At 40.8% G+C, this 7,069-nt stretch overlaps 1 protein-coding gene across 1 annotated transcript in view; it reads right to left on the reverse strand.

Annotated features, from left to right (window-relative positions):
- The window catches only part of LOC110527600 (zinc finger protein 385B), a 148,878-nt gene extending 142,717 nt beyond the window's left edge, over positions 1-6,161 (reverse strand). The window contains exon 1 of the mRNA XM_021608989.3: positions 5,874-6,161. The gene's annotated coding sequence lies outside the window, so the exon portion shown is untranslated. The remainder of the gene's footprint in view (positions 1-5,873) is intronic.
- Between the last annotated feature and the right edge of the window lie 908 nt (positions 6,162-7,069).

Consider the following 7,069-nt stretch of genomic DNA (forward strand, 5'->3'; position numbering starts at 1 on the left):
TCAATGTGCGGGACAACATTGAGGCTATGATTAAGAAGTTGGAGCTCTTCTCTATCTAAGATTAGTTATCCCTTTCATGCCCTGCCTCCAGTCCACTTACCGATATCTGAACAAGAGAGCCTCATCGAAATTGCAACAAGCGGTTCTGTGAAATTTTTATTTCAAATCAGAAGCCACTGCCTGATTTCTGGATTGGGCTGCGCTCAGAGTATCCTGCCTTGGCAAATCGCACTGTTAAAACCTGTCTAGGACTGGGGTTCCGCTCTCCAACAGCCAATGAGATTGCAGGGCGCCAAATACAAATCAACAGAAATCTCATAAATCAAATTTCTCAAACGATTATGTTAGGTCACCACCAACTCACAGAAAAACCCAGCCATTTTTCCAGCCAAAGAGAGGACTCACAAAAAGCACAAAGAGATAAAATGAAATCACTAACCGTTGATGATCTTCATTAGATGACACTCATAGGACATCATGTTACACAATACATGTATGTTTTGTTCGGTAAAGTTCATATTTATATCCAAAAATCTTAGTTTACATTGGCGTGTTATGTTCAGTAGTTCCAAAACATGCAGTGATATTGCAGAGAGCCACATGAATTCACAGAAATACTCATTATAAATGTTGATGAAAATTCAAGTGTTATGCATGGAACTTTAAATACAGCGGTTGCTTTAAGGAGAAGTGTGTCAGATTTCAAAAATACTTTACGGAAAAAGCATAATCTGAGAACGGCGCTCAGAGCCAAAACCAGCAAAAATAAATATCCATCATGTTGCGCAGTCAACATTAGTCAAAAATAGCATTATAAATATTCACTTACCTTTGATGATCTTCATCAGAATGCACTCCCAGGAATCGCAGTTCCACAATAAATGTTTGTTTTGTTCGATAACGTTCACCATTTATGTTCAAATAGCCTCTTTTGTTAGGGAATTTGGTAAAAAAAAGAGGAAAAAGAGGAAGGCTTGCAAGCCGAAGGAGATCATCCCAACTATGAAGCACGGGGTGGCGGCATCATGTTGTGGGGGTGCTTTGCTGCAGGATGGACTGGTGCACTTCACAAAATAGATGGCATCATGAGGCAGGAAAATTATGTGGATATATTGAAGAAACATCTCAAGACATCAGTCAGGAAGTTAAAGCTTGGTCACAAATGGGTCTTCCAAATGGACAATGACCCCAAGCATACTTCCAAAGTTGTGGCAAAATGGTTTAAAGACAACAAAGTCAAGGTATTGGAGTGGCCATCACAAAGTCCTGACCTAAATCCCATAGAAAATTTGCGGGCAGAACAGAAAAAGCGTGTGCGAGCAAGGAGGCCTACAAACCTGACTCAGTTACACCAGCTCTGTCAGGAGGAATGGGCCAAAATTCACCCAACTTATCATGGGAAGCTTGTGGAAGGCTACCCAAAACGTTTGACCCAAGTTAAACAATTTAAAGGCAATGCTACCAAATTCGAACTGAGTGTATGTAAACTTCTGACCCAATGGGAATGTGATGAAAGAAATAAAAGCTGAAATAAATCACTCTATTATTCTGACATTTCATATTCTTAAAATAAAGTGGCGATCCTAAGACAGGGAATTTTTACTAGGATTAAAATGTCAGGAATTGTGAAAACTGAGTTTAAATGTATTTGGTTAAGGTATATGTAAACTTCTGACTTCAACGGTAAATCCACTAGCGTTCTGTAATTACACTATTAGTTTGTGACTTCTTACATCTGGAAACAGCTAGATTGTATTCAGCAAGTTAGGCATCAATCTTGTTAGCCGCTAATAGTCCATTCTAATCGCTAATGCTAATTTCTAGATAGCTAATACTTGTACTGAGTCAGAGCGAACCCAGTTAGCTATACAGCCTGAAAATACCAGTGATGGTGTAGACCTAAATCAGCATGTTTTTGCAACAGCGTCTTCTAAATCAAAGAGAAATATGCGAAGCAAGAATATGTCAGCTACATCTTGTAGCTAAGAGAAAACATGAAATGTATCCAAAGATTATAGAGTCCACAAGGAAACACTTATCAACACTTTGGTTCCTACTCTGCATTTTAATTCGTTGTCATGTCAAACAACACTGTATTGAAAATGCCCACTATTATATTCTAACTATAGAATTTGAATTATCATTCTATTTCTGTTATTTCAACAGTTTACCCAAGTGTGTTGCTCAAAATCGCAATTGCAACATTTGGTTAGAAATACGGCTTAGATTGTTTGGCCATAGTGTGCAGCCCTACGTGGCAGTGTGGAAATGATCTAAAATGAGTGCTGGGAATGCAGAAGTTGATGAAAATGCTAAAAATGATTTTCGGTTGAAGTTGAACTGAACAGTATAAAACAATCAGAATGGATTAAGACACATTGAAATCACTTAGAATGTATGTGTTGCCACCCTAGGGTCACCCACTATTCATAAACTAAATTTAGAACTTTTATTATTCAAAAACATAAAATACAGAGACGTGATATTTTGGCCATATCACCCAGCCCTAGTTCACACACACCAACACAGTCCTGAAGAGGGCATGACAACACCTCTTCCCCATCAGGATGCTGAAAATATTTGGCATCGGCCCTCAGATCCTCAAAACATTCTACAGCTGCACCATTGAGAGCATCTTGACGTGCTGCATCACCACTTGGAATGGAAACTGCTAAATAGTTAACTATCTGCATTTACCCTTTTTGCACTAACTATTTTGACTCATCGCCTATGCTGCTGTTACTGTTTAAAGGACCTCTTAAGGATTGCTTCAGGACCTGAAGATAATACAAAGACAAAAACATATATAATTTTTTGTTCCATCATCTTTGAAATGCATGAGAAAGGCCAATATGACTTAGGAAACTAGGCGCAATTTAGAGTTGCGCTTTAGGGGGCAATGATCCTTTAGAGGTTAATAAATCCTCTTAATGATCTCTACAGATTGGTGTTCCACCCTCGGGACTGATGAGCTAATGTGACTAGCATGAGCATAAGTAACAAGAACATTTCCCACCTATCAAATCAATTGGCCAAGTAGTAAACATAAATCTTTACGACATAGAATTGCAGGAAAATCATTTTAAAACACCCATAAAAATCAAGCATTTGGTGTGGTGTATTCATGCATTTCCCATATGGTCTAGCGGTTAGGAATCGTGGTTTTTACCCTGGCGGCCCAGATTCGACTCCTGGTATGGGGATGAATCTTGGAGCAGCTGGTAGCCTAATGGTTAGAGCGTTTGGCTAGTAGCCGAAAGGTTGCTGGATCGAATCCCCGAGCTGACGAGGTAAAAACCTGTTGTTCTATAACCTAAATGCATTCACATTTTCAATTGCCCACCCTAACATAACAAGCTAGAACAGGGCCTGCATCTCAGCGAATATAGGCAAAATATCCCAAGCAACATCCAGAGATGTTCAGGCTCCTTGGGCTTTGATGTGATCACTTTGGTGTGGGTGTCCTCAGCAGAATGGTGTGGAAATAAAAGTATTATCTGAGTTTTTCGCCCCTGCCTACCGGAGTCCTCCTTGCTAGCTAGCAGGAGCAACACCAGTAGACAGTGTCCTGCCCTCAGTCATTAACAGAACTGTGGAATTACAGTGCCCGATAGGCGGAGACGAAGGACGTCCCTGCCTCCCACTAAGCACAGGAGCCTAGGGTGACACCGTATGCTAGTTTACTAGCTAGCTTGCTAGTTAGCGACACAGTGTGCTCGCTTTCTAGTTAGCTAGCTAGCACACTGTGTCGCTCCCGCCTGCTGTGTACCAGAGAAAACCGTCTGCGACAGGCGGGCGTGAAGTACACTGTCTACAGGTCATCACCGTCTCCCTCTAGCACACGAGGCTTGGGCAACACCGTATACTAGCTAGCTTGATAGTTAGTGACACAGTATGCTTGTTAGCTTGCTCAGCTCCCAGCTGCTGTGTACTAGAGTCTTCCTTAGGACTAGCTGGCTAAGCTAGCACAAAATCTTCTTTTTTTTTACCCCGTTTTCTCCCCAATTTCGTGGTATCCAATTGTTTCGTAGCTACTATCTTGTCTCATCGCTACAACTCCCGTACGGGCTTGGGAGAGATGAAGGTTGAAAGTCATGCGTCCTCCGATACACCACCCAACCAAGCCGCACTGATTCTTAACACAGCGCGCATCCAACCCGGAAGCCAGCCGCACCAGTGTGTCGGAGGAAACACCGTGCACCTGGCAACCTTGGTTAGCGCGCACTGCGCCCGGCCCACCACAGGAGTTGCTGGTGCGTGATGAGACAAGGATATCTCTACCGGCCAACCCCTCCCTAACCTGGACGACGCTAGGCCAATTGTGCGTCGCCCCACAGACCTCCCGGTCAAGGCCGGTTACGACAGAGCCTGGGGTTTATCGGTGGCTGGCATCCAACATTATTGTGCATTAACACCACTTACTGTACTGGAACACCCTCTCCTCCCATCTGTCCTAAATTAAAAATTAACCAGTTGAAGTATAAAGAGGGGTTACTGCAGATGCAGAAATGTCCACATGTCGGAACGCACCGAAAACAGCAGCTTTTTATCAACGTTCTGATTGGCCAAAGTGGTCAAGCATGTAACGGGCCTCCGCAGTTCACACAAATAGCCTATAGTTCTTCATCATTCCCTCAACCACCATAGAGAAGACAAGGAAGAAACCAGTTTGTAGCTAGGCCTACCTCTAGGCTGCTATACATATTTATTTAGTTTGTCATTCTATCATTTTTAAGTAAATAGTTTTACCAGCATCATGTATTCTCAAATTGAAAAAAGTAAGGGAGATCCGCTGCCCTGCGCTCTGACAGCATTACAAACCTACTAATGATCTACATAACATATATACAAAACAGATCCTTACCTGGTAATACAAATATGAATCTTGCTCCATATTCACACATTTGCAAACACCTCTTGGGAGGTCATAAAGTGCCCTCTATACCAAACAGCATGAGCTGCATTACATTAGTATTCTTCAATGATCTGAATGCTTCTGACACAGTGCTTGAGATATGTTAAATGAGTCATTTTTCCATGTGTGACTTGTTTGATACCCAGAAATAGCAACACATAACCAGCTAACAGTGGAATTATGTGAACTTGGCACCTTCACCAAAGTAGAATATTTTCTTTCTTTCTTTTGTGAGGACAACTGTAATCTGTTTAAAAAGGTGTTACGTTTTACACACTCTCTCCAGCTCTCAATGGACTGGTGAGTGCTAAATTTGACACACACTTGTTGTCAATTACAAAATACAAAGAGAACAGCACTCCTGATAACGTAGGTTGGTCCAAGTGTCCAAGCTCAGCAGGAAAGCTTTTAATGAAAGGTATGTATCTGGATACATATTTATACTATATAGATAGACCAGACTGAGATGGACCAGAGAGGATTAAAATCAAAACGTGGCTCAAATCTACAGTATCTGAATCCCCCATTGAGAGAAAAGTTTGAGTGTCGCAAAACACCTTTTTTCATAATTGAGCTCATACACAAAACAAACGGATAGCTTTTGGATTTTATGACGCCAAAGGTTCACAAAGCCAGAAATACTAGAACATATATCATCATGTGGGCAACTATAACCAAGATCCCAATTCTTGGGTGGAACAAAATGCACTACTGTAGACTGTCATAATGTATTTCCAGGTAGGATATGTCCTGAAATAGACCGGATAAAAAAAAAATTGTGCGCTGACAGATTATTCGCTCGTGAACAAAACAGCCATAACATTCATTAAAAACGCTGCTTGACATTTCTCTTTGACATTAAAGTTACTCTTTCCGATCAACAGCCAGGGTAGAACTAAGAACAAAACTTGCGCACTGTATTTGTCAAGCTATTTAAATAAACGTTATATATCCTTACCTGTGGACAAGTGATGGGCAAATTTTCCAACAGATGCCAGTGGAATGCCGAGTCAAAAACTGATGATAACGTTGCGTTGTTGTTCGCTCCAAATGTTGGACGGCGATGTGATTCATGTTGGGTTGCAATCTTTCTACGCATGCTCTTCCGCAGCATTCAGGGGGCTACTGTACTACCTTACCAGACGGTTGTCCTACTTTTTCTCCTTGACTGCGCCGTGCCCTTATGTGCGGTTTAATGACAAAATAAGTGATCTTGATGTGATAACGTGTTAGAGATTATGCATCTGATGGTCAGATAGTCGGGACGCTAACAAGGTATCCCAGCCTCATCCAAACCCGCATGTGAGATATAGCCTATATGATAAGATATTAATTATGATGGCTAAATAAAATAAATAATACATAAATAGGCTACAAACTGATACATGTGACATGTCCTTTGTCTTATTCAAAAACATTTTACACCATTCAAAATTATTGAATAGAATATGTCCTGTGAAAGTGGAGAAATCAGAGCATTAAAAACTTCCTTAGGCTAGGGCCTATTTTTCTAAATTTCTGCCTGACTGACGTGCCCAAAGTAAACTGCCTGTTGCTCAGGCCCTGAAGCCAGGATATGCATATAATTGGTACCATTGTAAAGAAAACACTCTGAAGTTTGTAGATTTTTTAAAAAATAATGTAGGAAACTATAACACAGTAGATATGGGAGGAGAAAACAAACCAGAATTATTTTTTTGAGAGCCCATGCTCTTCCATTAGAACGTATAGGGAAAAATGTTTATCTGGCTCCTAGTTTGCAATTCCTATGGGTTCCACTGGATGTCAGTAGTCTTTGTTCAATGTTTCAGGCTGGTTTCTTCCCAAAGAAGAATTATGAGTTTCAGTACTGGGATACAGCTTTGGAAATCAGTCTATCCACGCGCGACGAAGATGATGCGCAGCTGCTAATATCGTTTTTCTATTGAACATACTTCTTTCCATATGAAATAGTATAATTTAATTACATTTAGGATACCTGAGGATTACATAGAAATGTATTTTGACTTGTTTTAACAAAGTTTAGCGGTAGCTTTTTGGATTCCTTTCTTTGAATGTTGAACGAGTGGATTACTCAAATACAGTGCCTTGCGAAAGTATTCGGCCCCCTTGAACTTTGCGACCTTTTGCCACATTTCAGGCTTCAAACATAAA

Source organism: Oncorhynchus mykiss, chromosome 7, assembly GCF_057628025.1.
Source record: "Oncorhynchus mykiss isolate SJ-2025 chromosome 7, ASM5762802v1, whole genome shotgun sequence".
Lineage (NCBI taxonomy): Eukaryota > Metazoa > Chordata > Actinopteri > Salmoniformes > Salmonidae > Oncorhynchus > Oncorhynchus mykiss.